This window comes from Neoarius graeffei, chromosome 7 (assembly GCF_027579695.1).
Source record: "Neoarius graeffei isolate fNeoGra1 chromosome 7, fNeoGra1.pri, whole genome shotgun sequence".
In the NCBI taxonomy this organism is placed as follows: Eukaryota; Metazoa; Chordata; class Actinopteri; order Siluriformes; family Ariidae; genus Neoarius; species Neoarius graeffei.
The window spans coordinates 26,226,414-26,240,221 of record NC_083575.1 but is presented as its reverse complement, the minus strand read 5'-3'; the positions used below and the strand labels follow the sequence as shown (position 1 = coordinate 26,240,221).

The 13,808-nt window shown below is 40.5% G+C and overlaps 1 protein-coding gene across 1 annotated transcript in view; it reads right to left on the bottom strand.

The window, feature by feature from the left end:
• The window catches only part of csmd1a (CUB and Sushi multiple domains 1a), an 800,422-nt gene that overhangs the window by 563,856 nt on the left and 222,758 nt on the right, over positions 1-13,808 (bottom strand). The gene's annotated exons all lie outside the window — the stretch shown is intronic.

Genomic DNA, 13,808 nt, shown 5'->3' with positions numbered 1-13,808 from the left:
TTGATAGTCATTTGGCTTTATGATTTTGAGTAGAGAAAGCAGATATACTCGTACATTCGTGAATTTGGTTATGTTCTTGACAATAAAGACACGTTCAGCTACTGAACTGATTGATACCAGGTGTGTCACATTTGGCTTGAGCTGCATGCTATGGACTTCTGGTGTAGCAGCTCGCCAAAGCAGCTGGACTGAATATACACTTCAAGCCTGCTCACTGAGCAGATATGAAGCTCAGAGGAAAAGCAAAACCATATTCCTTCATTCATTACTGTGAAAGAAAGAAACAACAACAAAAAACCCTGCTGCTTCCCATACCCATACCCACTTCCCATACCCACTTTTGGTTTAATATGAATACGTATACATATTTAGTGCACTTAACAGATATGCATAGTGAGATTGTGTTACATCCCTACTACACAGAAACAAAGCATATTGCATCCCTGTTGTGGGATTGCTGCAGCAACTTTGTATACGCGTATGCAGAGTTCAGGTGCTGTATTCCGTTCAGCCTCGCTGGCGAGCTTCTACTGGCACACAGCCCGAGCCAAAAGTGGGCAAACCTCCACCTGATGCAGATTAATTTAACACATAAGAGGTTTTCATTGTGCACAAATAAACAACTTTCAAATGTGGAAGAGATGCTTTGTGGTATGAAAATCATAAAGCTAAACACCTGTATGTTTATTTTACCTTCAGGGTTTCCCTGCATTTGTAGCTTACACATATATATATATATATATATATATATATATATATATATATATATATATATATATATATATATATTGTATATGGTGCTATTATAAGTAAGTCAGCATGTTGGAAATCTTATTATATATGTGTACAGTAATAATCAAGCAATCATTCTCTTTCACAGGCATTACATACTGGAGGTGTACTAACATGCATCACCTGTAGGGGGCTCCAAGCCTCAGAAATGGCAAGTTAGGAAACAAACCCACCCTGTGGTTCACAGTACACTCTGGAGTAAAGACTTTTCACTCCTGGATTTGTGCTCATGTTCACCCTGAAATGACATGAAATCTGTCGGGGCATGGGACAGCAACGCTGAATCCTACACAGAGAAGGACTGTTTTGCTTGTGAGGTTTGATCGAGCCTGGACTCTTTCACTGATTTTCATATTACTGTATTAAAAATGCAAAGATTTGTTGTTTCAATTTATTGCAATAAACCAGTAAATATCCAATAATGTGCAGATGCATAGCATTAATAGACTGATCAAATGGACCCCATGAATAATGTGGACAAATAGATAGAGGAAAATGGCATATCTGAGACTGGAGAGGTTTAGGAGGAGGGGGAAAAACACTATAAAAGGTGAACAAAAGCAAAACGAATTTGCATCGAAATGACATTGGCTTCTAACAACCATGAACCAGATTATTTTCATGGATCTTGCTCTTCTCCAGATCTAGCTAAATCCCTTTTGACAGTTGTCTTTCTGATAAGTCAGTCTCACTCTTCCCCCCCCATCTCTCTGGTTCGAAGTGGTGTCTCATCACACGCACCATCTCGACAGAAACCTACAGCCGCTTCTTTCGGGCTGATTGATCCTCCCAGGAAGTCCATCCTAGGTTTCACTCAAGCTCGGTGCATTTCCATATGAATGAAGAGGTCTGATATGTGTGAAAGCTCCCATTGATTAGAGAAAGGGGTTGCTGCCCAATATCCCACCATCACAACTGGGCTTCCTTTTTCGTTATCGACTCAAGAGCTAGTGACTGCTGGATGCTTTGGATACCTCCTGAGGCATATTTATGGTCAGAAGTTTCTCATTTTCCCCCCCAAATAGGAAGAATCCCCTCGTAAGGTCGGGTAGTCTGAAGTGCAAAGCTAAATGCATCCAGATTACACAGTATAGAAAAATAGATGCCGTAAGACCCACATATTTCATTTATACCAAGATTTTCCCTGAAATTTAAATTTTTCTCAAGGGCAAAACCAACTATCATGTCTTCAAATCTTGCCCAGGATTCTCTTCAAAAAGATCAAAAAAGTTAACTATATTTCCTTATAACCTACATATTTAATAGTGCACTATAACATCTTTATCACATTAGTAGATGACAGTGATACAAATGGTTGATTAGAATTTTATTTTCAAATATCCATCCATCCATTATCTGTAACCGCTTATCCTGTGCAGGCATGGCCGTAACTACCATTGAGGACACTGAGGTCATGTCCTCGGTATTTTTTTCAGAAATTTCAAATTGGTCTACACTGAATTCGAGCAGTGATCAATGTAAAACGCAGCGTCCACATCCACATGTCATCTGTATTTCCCCCCAATAAAATTCACATTTGTCTAATGTCATCTGAAATCTCTTAGCCTCTATCTCTATCGTTGCCGTGTCTAACGCAGCGTCACACGACGTAGCCTATACTAGTGTCGGCCGGGGAAGTTGGGTTTTGGATAAAACAGGCAGGGTGTAGTCTACGCTCTATCACATATGCCTACCTAACCTAACGTAGGCTAATAGTCACATCGCATTATAGAGCTTTACCCGAGCGCAAAATGAAAAAGTTGCAACAAACTAAATTAAGGTTTGGACAGCCAACAGAAGAGCAGGGAAAGAGAAGGAGGGAAGGTGAGAAAATATTGTCAGTGCAGTGGCAGACCGTTCAGCGGTGTCATGCCAACTTTCCAAGGGGAAACGTTTCATTGTCATTGCCTATTACATTTTAGTTAGCATTTCGAGAAACATTCAAAACTACGTTGTCACAGGCAGCCCTACGCAGGGCTGAGTAAACGGGCTTGTTCGAGTAACTCTCTCTCTCATAACTCTCTCTCACTCACTCACACACACACAGACACACAAATACAGACACACACACACATACACACAAATAATACACTCTCTCTAATACATAGTCTTCACGCAGAACTAATAGCTCTACATTCTAATGTAATTTAAGATAATGAAATGTAAATAATGCCAATACTTCAGGTAGCTGAGCAATACACTCAGTTCAGTTCAGTTTTGACTTTTATGTCAGACAAAACTCCACAGTTCTGATGGCACAGTTTTAGAATTGAGTAAATGTGTTATGAGCCAAACTTACATTACAGGCAATGGTGAGAACACTCTGTTTCAGAGAATGCATGCAAATGGATCTCAATTCAAGACAGCCAGATAGACTGATGCCTTTACATTACTGATCAGAATGTCTCTACACATACAGACACCCACAAATAACACACAAACTCTCTCTCTCTCTCTCTCTCTTTCTCTCTCACACACACTCACTATTATTATAAGGTGTAATACTAAAGCTTACAATTCAGCAGTTCACACCCTTTCTGTCATGTGTATGCTGCAATGTAAATAATGCCAATACTTTAGGTAACTGGTACTTTAGGTATGTATACTCAGTCCAAGAGTTCACTACCTTTCTACTTTTATGTCAGATAAAACACCACAGTTATGGTGCCACAGTTTTAGAATTGTTAAAATAAATGTGTCCTCCACCAAATCTATCCTTGTTTTTATTTATTTATTTATTTAAGTTGTGCCGGGGGGGCTTCGGTGCTGTCAGCCATGTTTGACCTCGGTATTTGAAAAATCCTGGCTACAGCCCTGTGTGCAGGGTCATGGGCAAGCTGGAGCCTATCCCAGCTGACTATGAGCAAGAGGCGGGGTACACCCTGGACAAGTTGCCAGATCATTGCAGGGCTGACACATAGAGACAAACAACCATTCACACCTTCGGTCAATTTAGAGCCACCGATTAACCTAACCTGCATGTCTTTGGGGGAAACTGGAACACCTGGAGGAAACTCACGCAGACACGGGGAGAACATACAAAACTCCACACAGAAAGGCCCCTGGGCTCGAACCCAGAACCTTCTTGCTATGAGGCGACAGCAGGGGCGTCAGAAGCATTTTTAATGTGGGGGGGACACATTGGCGGGGGGGGGGGGGGGTCCTCATCTCATCTCATTATCTTTAGCCGCTTTATCCTTCTACAGGGTCGCAGGCAAGCTGGAGCCTATCCCAGCTGACTACGGGCGAAAGGCGGGGTACACCCTGGACAAGTCGCCAGGTCATCACAGGGCTGACACATAGACACAGACAACCATTCACACTCACATTCACACCTACGGTCAATTTAGAATCACCAGTTAACCTAACCTGCATGTCTTTGGACTGTGGGGGAAACCGGAGCACCCGGAGGAAACCCACGCGGACACGGGGAGAACATGCAAACTCCACACAGAAAGGCCCTCGCCGGCCCCGGGGCTCGAACCCAGGACCTTCTTGCTGTGAGGCGACAGCGCTAACCACTACACCACCGTGCCGCCGGGGGGGGGGGGTCCTCCCCCAGAAAATTTTTAATTAATTAGATGCCATGTCCTGCATTCTGGTGTATTTTTAACAGGTTGTTAAACACCTAATTTTACCTACAAAAGTCACTTAATTCAATGACTATTTTAGAGACTCAACAATAAGTCTTCATTCAACTAGTCCATATATTCATCAGCCTGTTTTTAAACCCACCGCTACGCCTAAGATAATGAGATGAATGTGACACAATTTATCACCAACAGTGACTTAATGGGTGCATTTTACTTTTTATTTTGTTTTCTCTATTTAGTTTTAGATGTAACACAACATGCCACTGGGCCAAGCAATAGTGACACTCAACTGTATGTTTAAAAATAAGAATATTCATAATCTCACACAATGAACAGGCATGACATGGCATCATGCAAACTTCATAACACAAAATCACACTGTGTCAAGCAACGGTGACACATAAAAAATAACTTCACACAATGAACAGGTGCAATTTTGTTCACCACCAACAGTGACTTTAGTGGGTGCATTTTACTTTTTTCCGATTTAGCGATACTCATAACAAAAATGGCATGGCATCATGCAGTCTTCATAACACAAAATTACACTGGGTCAAGCAATGACACATAAAAGAGAACTTCACACAATGAACAAGTGCAGTTTTGTCAACCTACATGCAATGGTGGTACTACAGTAGCATTTACAGATTAGTATAACAAATAGATTTATAGATAGAACTCCTTCTTATATTGGTGCCACCACAATTTCTACCACTTCATAACTTTTATCCCCCTTTCCTTCACAATCCACCTGGAATAACATCCATCTCTCTCCATCGCTTTCCTCTCTACTATTCCTTCCCCATACACTGATTTCCCATCTTACTTTCCAGAAAACTGCCAAAGACCAGACAAAACAAGGAATCAATAAATATCATCAGAGCAGACTTGACCTCATTCTTGGCATTACAGTAAGGCAGGCCTACCAGGTTTGAATGAAATGATAGCTAACATTAAGCTAGCTGATACATCTCCTAACATTGACTAGCCAGCTAACTGCACTAACATTTCCATTGGGACAAAAAACCCTGTGCTGTGGGGAAATTTTGACTGACTTTCCGCTTCTTTGTAAAGAATGTCCTTATGTCCATTGTGTCTGGGGAGGAGCAAATACTGCAAACAATTCATCATCAACCAAGAATACCCCATTAGGCTAAGCTTATTTCACTGTTTAGTTGAATATTAATTTAACGCGTCCTAGGGTTAATTTTGAGGGCATATAACAAAAGAATAAGGTTTTAGCAAAAGCTAGACATTGTGAGGTGGCAATGTGGCTGACGTCACCTCCTCCACTTTCCAGCAGCTGCACCAACATTTCTGTGCTCGCGCTGAGATTCACTTCCCTCGCGCGCGGTGAGCTGTTGTAGGTAACGCCCGGAAACCCCGGAGTGGATTTTCAGTGGTCTGTGTATTCTCTTATCGATCAAGTGGAATGGATTCTTTCACGAAGCAATAGAAACGGTGCTGGGTGAACTAATATTTTATGTTAAATGTGGGGGGGGGGCCAAACGAAGAATTATGAAATGTGAGGGGGACATGTCCCCTTCACATTCAATGGTGGCGACGCCCATGGGCGACAGTGGTAACCACTACACCACCCTTCTGAATATTCTATTTTTAAAATTAGAATGTATTATTATTATTAGTAGTAGTAGTAAGATTTTTACATTCTTACATTCAATATAAATAGCCTGTTTTTTTATTATTGAGTTTTATTTATTATAATGTTTTCCTTGCAATAATTCATAGCGTACCTGTAGAAGCCACACAGTTAAATATTAGTTCAAAGATTTCAAAGGCACAGTTATGTATGCAGATAATGCAGTCTGATCTAAAAGCACTTGTGTTGATTATCTCATCTCATCTCATTATCTCTAGCTGCTTTATCCTGTTCTACAGGGTCGCAGGCAAGCTGGAGCCTATCCCAGCTGACTACGGGCGAAAGGCGGGGTACACCCTGGACAAGTCACCAGGTCATCACAGGGCTGACACATAGACACAGACAACCATTCACACTCACATTCACACCTACGGTCAATTTAGAGTCACCAGTTAACCTAACCTGCATGTCTTTGGACTGTGGGGGAAACCGGAGCACCCGGAGGAAACCCACGCGGACACGGGGAGAACACGCAAACTCCACACAGAAAGGCCCTCGCCGGCCACGGGGCTCGAACCCGGACCTTCTTGCTGTGAGGCGACAGCACTAACCACTACACCACCGTGCCGCCTGTGTTGATTATAAGTGGATAAACGAGAAGCTTTCGATAAGTGACATTAAAAATATATAGCCATAATTTAAGGTTAATTTGAGTTAAAATAGTTCAATTTATAACTTCAAAATGGCTTTTTGATTAAAGACAATTAAAGTACTTCCAGATCAAGTTTCCAATTAACTAAACTAACAACTAATGTTTATTACGTACTTAATGGGTAATTGTGGTTTATTTAGATTTTTAAGTGGAGTAATGAAAGGGCTAGTGCTCTCAGCTAAATCTAAGGTATATCCTTTCAGATAAAACATCAGAGTAAGCATGATGGTCATTATATGTCAAACATTTGGCAGAACAAGATGAGCGAGAAGAAGAGATGTTCTGGAAAGCTTTAAGCCTTTTGGACATGTTTGTATCTTAGCTGTATCATCCACTGTCGCTTCTTCCTTCGATGCAAGTTAAGTGAGTTTTAGAAGGTGTTACAGTGACACATACTGGCACTATAATAATCATCTTCACACTTCTATATCACACTGCAGGCCACATCTCGAGCTACTTGTTGCTCCGACATTACACGCATTGTGGATTTACATTTGTGATGATCACTGGGCTCTTTCAGATGATTGATGGTTCTTTCTCCTTGACCCCTAAAACCTATCAGAAAGGCAAGTGCTTGCTGGAAGGTAAAGTTGTGTCTGCCAAAATATTCGTCATTATTCTCCACGGGCAAGCTCTGAGCAGTATCCATCCCTTCCATCAATGCACATGGTGTTCTTTATTACTTTTTAGGTCAGCATTATTTGCAAGAAAATGGCAAGCTCTAGGGAACAGCGGAGAGCCCACAGGATTCGATTTTGTTGCAACAACTGTATTTGTTAGCATATGGGATATGAAGGATGAAACGGCAAAACAAATTGTTAGGCTGGGTAATGCTCCTGATCCGGTATTGCGAGTTGAGGAGGTCGAGTGGGGAACAGCCGCCTGCGATGCGCTAATCGTTTCTCCGCTGTACACCTCAGATGTGCCGTGTCTAATAATGAACACAAGTCCCTCAATGCAAGCTCCTGCCATTAACCTTGAAATGCCTATCACTCAGCAGGAGCATCCCGGGCTCCAGTCGGTGATTTACAGCTGTGGCGCGTGTGTTGATTAAACCTACACATACAGCTGGTCTGAAATTAAAGATAGGTGGCATATGAGGATTAATGTGACTCGTGTGCATCATTCAAATCTCATTAAATGATTCATTTTTGTTCTGTTTAAATGATCGTATTAAAAAAAAAAAAAATCCACAAACGGATTATAAGGTACTTGACGAGACACAAGTCAAACATTGTTTGTGTATCATCCTGCAAATCAGTTCATTTTCAGTGGAGCTCTGCGACTTGAATGGCACACCAACAACTTGTTTCAAAGTGCAGAATCGCGTTAATCACACTAAAGGCCATGGCTGCATTCTTGATGTTCTCTGCACACCTGGCGTGCTTTTCTGGTTCGCTTCCCCTGCCATGTTGACGGCTTGAATTCTGCTGCTGATGTAAGCTGTCTCGTAACCCGAGGACTGTTTCTATTTACCATCTGTTTGTAGGCCGTTGAGGTGGATTTTTAAATGCCATCTGATGTCATTTGTTGTCCTCGAAGTTTTGAGCTGCTTAGCATCTTGTAATAGTTATTAAATTGCAGGAGAAATACTGCATGTAGCATTCGAAGCAATGTAGAAGAATATCCATTTGCATTGGTTTATTCATTCATTTTATTTGTGTCTGAGAATTTGTCCTTTCCATTTCAGGGAAGTGACCGACCCTTCTCTAGGAAATCTGCAGGACAAAATGTACTGTCTTTATCAGGGGTTGGCAAACTCGGGGTCACTAGATTGACAAATCATAAGAGAAACTCATAATATCCTCTTTTGTTTCCTTCATTTATTTTACAAATTAATATTAGAAATATTGATGAACTTCTTTTGCTAATAGTAGGCATAACAGGTGAAAATTCAATCTAAATTACTTCAAACTGGACTCATTGAATTCAGAATTGAATCCAGAGCAACAGGCTTTTTACAGAATTAAAATATGTTTATCCGTTCTTGAGATATTACAAATCAAAGATTGAAAAAAAGGGCTTAAGTTTTAGTAAACTGCTGTAATATTATGAATTAGCATAACATAGTCCAAAATGGGCCTCATTAACAAATGAGATAAACAAATTTCTTAATAATGTTTATATTTTTCAAGATATTTACATGGAAATTGGCAGGTACATAGATGGTTGTATACTAAATACAAAATTTGAAGAAAAAAGTATGCAAATTAGTATTTAATTAGTATTAATCATGCTAATTAGGTAAAACTGTAAAATTGGTACACTCTCTTCTTCCAAGTTTCACCAAATGGCTTTATTTGTGCAATATAAAGCTGATCTTAATTCTCATTTACACATCACAAAGAAGGAGAAATCAATGTTAATTATAAAATATGTATAAATAAACATTGTCATTCACATCTACCATTCTCTATCAAAATAAAGAAGTAATAAAAGATTATTTCTAATACCATCTTTGTGCTCTGTAGGCCTTTGTATTTCTCAAAAGTAGGGCCTACTAATGTTTATATGAAAGAATATAAATTATTATTTTGATTAACATTCACAGCTTTCAAGGCGAACCTCGAAAAAACTGTGATACACAGCCAATAAACACTTCCATTTAGGTGAATTGAAATTGACACTCGCGTTTCTGACATCTGGTTTTTTTTATCTCATTCCGACCACTAAGATCAATATTTTTCATCAAAACAGCTACAGTTATATTCTGCAATAGCTATTTATTTCCATGAATCAGTTTGGTTTGAAAAAATAAGTAGGTAAAGCTCTGAAAATTCACTTCAAAGTATCCCGTGAATCATAATATCAAAACTAGCAGACAGAACATTTTGCTGAATACTTCATCAGAAACAGTGAGAGTGAGAGAACATCTCTATAAAAGTTATCTGATTGATATTCACGAGTAATCCGGTCAGAAACCGATCAGAAGAGAGAGAGAGAGCTTGACCGCTTTCCTGTGACTCAAAAAGCACCGGCAGTTTCCCGACATCCCACAAACAGAGAGTGAACTCTGTTGTACCAACTTCAACCTGCTGTTACTCCCAAAGTACTGAACAGACCTTAATGAGATCAATTTCTTTGGAAAGCAGAGATAAGCTTTTTAATGATAGTATTGATGATAGAAGATATTCAAGAGTTAAGCAATGAAAGATTTGGAAACTCAGATGAGCGTCTGCATGCACAATTTTCACAGCATGGACAGCAAGCGTCTGATATGCCTACTAATATCTTGAAATGTTTTTGGGAGTCATATTCATTACAGGTACATTTAAATTGTAATATTTTATCTTTTTTCACTTTCCTGACATGCTACATTAGAACATAACATGGACAAATGTCCTGTACATGTACCTCTGATAAACAAACCATCACTGTGTCTCAAATCGCAGACTTATGTACAATTCAAGACTGTTATTCAGTGCTAATGCTACCCAGTTTTCCTATGACGGTTAGTGTAATAACCTCTCGTGTCACCTCTAAACCTACTGAAAGCTCTGTTTTGCGTCGCAGTCGTCTGGATTTTTCTGTATAGACCCCTTTCACATGACGTCACCGCGCCGCGAGATTTTGTTAGGCGCCATATTGGAAGACCAAGTACATGCACTCACAATATAAAACAAAGTACGAGCGAGAGTAAAGTGACACGATGGATGATAATTCTGGTTATGTGAGTACATTACCAGCTGCAGAAAGGGCACGGTATGTGGAGAAACTGGCTGTGATTGATGGGTTTGACCCATATGATAAGACTCGGGGCAAGGGAGAATGGAAACATAAGGAGGACTGGACACCAATTCTGCCATCTGTTTGCTACCCAGACATTGTAAACTATTTGTTGTTTACACCCAGTGCTTACACTCAGTGTTCGAACTATGCCGATATTTTCGGGGGGCCCCTTTTTTTTCCCTTGGGGGTGTGTGTGCTTGCGCTTGTCTCGGAGCGCGGATCTCCAAACACATGAGAAGCCTATCTTACGCACATATCACGCGGACTCCACACCTCCACACACGCATCGCGTCTGAAGTCATAACTCATCAGGGGAAATCGTGTCCGCATTGGCATGTTCAAAAAACAACCTCGCGTCAACAATGATACCACACGCAAGAAAAAAAAAACAAACAGTCAGGCTGCTCAACAACCAACCTGGCAGCAGCGAGCAAGCCCCAAACCATCCTAAATTATTATTATTATTAAATTGTAGAAGTCTGGGAGGCTTGCTCCTCATCCAGTTATCAACTTGGGGCCACTTTAGCATGTTTTAAATCTGAATTTCTTGCGTTTGCTTACCTCAAAGTGTCCGCAGATCATGCACAGACTTATCCATTATATCCACAGTTTTTTGCCAAGTCTCACACAGGTTTCTTTCAAGTCTACTGTTGGGCCAATAAATCATAAATAAAACAGCTCAGATTTGTTTGTTTAAGTCGTTTGCCACTCCACTTTATTCTCGTGGGTTCACATACCGCTGCCGTTATTATCCCCTTATCACAAGTTTGTTGGTCTTCCAAAATGGCGCAGGGTCTGTTTACTTCCGGTTTCGGGTGACGTCAGTGAAAGGGGTCTATTGTGCTTTTTTGAGGGGTCCATAACAACAATCATGACAACAGTGTAAAATTGTTTACCAATGTGTTTAACATCACTGTCTATGAATATGATAAACATTTTACGATTTAAGCTATGTTCACACTACAGCTCGCGATGCTTTGCGATGGGATATCGATGAAAATGAGGCGTTTTGGTGGCAATGCATGGTGATGTACAGGTGAGCTAAAAGTTGTGGTCACATAGCAGGCAAACACGATTGTCACGCCTTCGTGCACTTGAGTCTGGTGCAGCTCGAGTGGCAGCGTGTGCTCACGGAGCATGCTGTGTGTGCTCTTGGAACCTAGTCGTTATGGGAAATACCTGATGCTGATTTGTGTGCAATCAGCACACGCATATAAGGATGCTGTTTTCACAGACACTTTGTGAAATATTATCATTATCACTGTCTCATTAGTTTCTAGCCATGTTTATGACTCTGATTAAATACTCTGCTTTGCATTTGGTTTCATGTGTGTTTTGTTACTCTGACCTTGCCTCACGTTTTGTTTTTGTAAATATCATGCCTGCTAATAAACACTCTTTCTGCACTGAGATCCGTCTACCACCGCATACCTGACAGAATACTTGCAAAGTCTCTGTGAAAACAGCGTCCTTGTATGCGTGTGATGATTGCGCTCAAATCAGTATCAGGTGTTTTCCATAATGACTGGGTCCCAATTACATGCACAACGAGCTCTGAAGGATCCCCGAATGTAAATGCGCTTTTCAAGTCTTGGCGAAGCTTAGGCTATGCTGAGCCATTGTGTTGTTGAGGCTCCTGTGAGCACTGGGGACATGGATTCGGGACAAATACATCTCAAGAGGCTCGAAGAAGGTTCCCAGAGCTTCATGAAATATTCCCAAACCCATCTGTGAGTATTCGCTGCTTAGTTTGCTGACAAAAAACATCACCACCAAATTTCAATGCAAATTTTTCATAACATTTTTGGCTGCTCATGAAGTTGAGATGTGCCACAAAACAACTCGTGAAGCTTGGAGAACATTCACCGTGTATTGCACGATTGGTGGTGATGCACCCAATTTTTCATCGCCAAGTATTCACAAACCCATCGCAAGTTGTTGTGTGACCAGGGCCTTAGAAACCGAAAGGACAGGGAGGGGTTTGGCTCTGATGTGCAATTTAGTGGATGTTGTTAATGTTAACTCAAGTAAACAGACACTTTGTTCTGAAAATAGACTTGCAATCATTGCAATCGATTGTGAATGTTGAGGGAGTCTGATGCTACAACATTTTTCAACAGTTAGCTCGAATCATAAAGCTAGCCGGCCTTTCGATTTCATAAAATCAGTGAAATTTAGTTCTCTCTGAAATTTGGTCATTGTGAGATACACTGGCATCCAGTGTTGCATTACTGCCATCTACAGGTTTACCTTGATCATGCACTGACAGTTCCATCATTCTGTCGCTCAACGAACAGCTGATCACACCGAGGTGCTCGCTGACCAATAATATTTATTAGTTTGGTCCTGCGTTTCCTTTCCTTCACAACATAACGTCTTTTCTTCTCGCTTTCCTTTACTGTAGTCAGTCTTTCATGTTTCATTCGCACACTCACATCCTCCATTTTTCTCTCCTGTTTCAAATTTGTGTCCCACAATGCCTTGCGCGAACGGGGAAAGCCCACCACGTGATGCATGATGCAGTATCTTGAATTGGGTCATGGTGAAGCAGGAAAAAATAGTGGAGAATTTAGGGCCATGTGGCCCTAAATTCATTAATTGTTCTATTTAAAAAAAACCCTCATAAAATTGGAAGTCTGTGATTCGAATTCAGTAGTTTTTGGTCCACTAAACAAAAATAATTGGGTGTCAGGGAAAATTTATTTTATGACCTACACTTGAAAAATCTGAAAGGCAGTCCTGCCTTTGAGCCAAACACCAGTAAAACAATTCTATATTACATGTCTAATTTGGATGAGACAGACAGTACAATATCTATACATATACCATAGGGACAAACCAAAGAAGCCTTAAAAATTCTTGACTGAAACACTTTTATTGCTTGTCATTTCTCAGGATGAAATCTCTAAGGAAAAAGGAAAAAAAAAACATGCTGGATTAATACTTTAGAATTATTGATGAACCCTGCACGATATTCACAGAATCGTACATGGATGTAATTTCTTGTAATAACTGTCCCACCACATCAACCACCCTCCTTCCTAACCGTAATGATGGATCCACAGGTACTCTGATATCAAATATAAAATGCTCAGAATTGACTTGATGGCACCGCAGCAGGTACAACAAAACAAACGGAAAGCGTGGGTAAACACTCGGAAATGCATGGGGAAAAATAGGTAGCTTTCAGAAAATAAGTAGCTCATCTCTGTGTGCTTTGGGCAGGAATACAATGATATGAGAAGACTCAAATAAGAGGGAGTGCAAGGAAAAAAAAAATGTTAACAATAGAGCAATGCCAGCTACGGCTTCCCCATACTGTGAGTCGAGATGCATACACGCTTTTTTTTTTTAACGCAAGCTTGCCAGAAAGCCTCACAAT